The 1316-nt window shown below is 41.5% G+C and overlaps 1 protein-coding gene across 3 annotated transcripts in view; it reads right to left on the bottom strand.

The window, feature by feature from the left end:
* Positions 1-1316, bottom strand: part of LOC107552136 (phosphoribosyl pyrophosphate synthase-associated protein 1-like) — a 20282-nt gene that overhangs the window by 15851 nt on the left and 3115 nt on the right. The gene's annotated exons all lie outside the window — the stretch shown is intronic.

Genomic DNA, 1316 nt, shown 5'->3' with positions numbered 1-1316 from the left:
GACTGTGACGTTACAGTTGGGATCACTAATATGTACGCCCCCAACATTTGCATATACCCGCCCATGTTCTATGCCAGGCGCCAGCCGAACCGTTAGAAGTTCAGCAGGTATAGTGAAGAAACGAGCGAGGATAATAGTGAAAATGGCAGATCACGGAAATAAATGTTAATGCTCCAGGCTGTGCAGGGATGGGTTGGTGTCTGTATTCAGAAAGGCACGGAAAACAAATAACGAGCCACTAAAGCGGCATGGTTAGCTGCTTGCTAGCATAGCCCGTTACATTATAGTACATAAGATTTCACTTACCACATAAACAGAGTAAGGAGAGATGACTGAGGACGATGGCGAATGATTTACAGATCCTGAGCACCACTGACAAGCATCTGATCTTGTAAAATGTGTAGTAAGTACTGCCGCTGTAGTTTACAAAGAGCATGTGCGATCGCAAATCTCGAAAGTGAAAGTAAAAAACCATTGTGCATTCGAAAGCAGTTTCAATGCCCCGCATATTAACAGCGGCTCCCTGATGCCCGCATTTTATATACAGTATAATTACCTAACGATATGCGAGAGACAGTATTGAAATATATATTTTCCCTGTGTTTCCTTCCTGCCATGTGAGCTACTGAAATGAGCCGCACTGTGAAACAACCAATCAGAGCAGAGCTCAGCATTGAGCCGCACTGCGAAACAGCCAGTCGGAGCAGAGCTCAACATCGAGCCGCACTGCGAAACAGCCAATCGGAGCAGAGCTCAGCATCGAGCCGCACAGCGAAACAGCCAATCGGAGCAGAGCTCAACATCGAGCCACACAGCGTAACAGACAATCGGAGCAGAGCTCAACATCGAGCCGCACTGCGAAACAGCCAATCGGAGCAGAGCTCAACATTATTATTCGTGACCCTTCCAAATAAGGTAAAAACAGAACATTTCATTCTAAGGACAAATCCTAGGGTTGTAAATGGACATGTAAATCCGTTTCTGGAGATGTTTTGCCCTTAACTAAGCCACATACCTTCTATGTAGATATCAGAGAACAATTTAAAATATTGTATCAATGCATTCTATGGCACCTTTCAGATTTACTACATGTTATGTTCCTTGATCACATATGGAGATAGAATTGTTGCTTAAATCCAAATAAATAGATTATGATCCACAAATAAATAGAATGAGATCCACAAATAAATCTTAAAGTTTCACAAACATGAATTAAATTCACAAATAAATAAAATGAGATTTGCAAATAAAAAACATATTCACAAATATATATTTATGTCACAACCACAACTTTGCCTGGCATTTATTTGTGAATC

Source organism: Sinocyclocheilus grahami, unplaced genomic scaffold (assembly GCF_001515645.1).
Source record: "Sinocyclocheilus grahami isolate Dianchi unplaced genomic scaffold, SAMN03320097.WGS_v1.1 scaffold441.1, whole genome shotgun sequence".
Taxonomy (NCBI): domain Eukaryota; kingdom Metazoa; phylum Chordata; class Actinopteri; order Cypriniformes; family Cyprinidae; genus Sinocyclocheilus; species Sinocyclocheilus grahami.
Note: the sequence above shows the minus strand (reverse complement) of the source record. Positions and strands in the feature narration are given on the sequence as shown.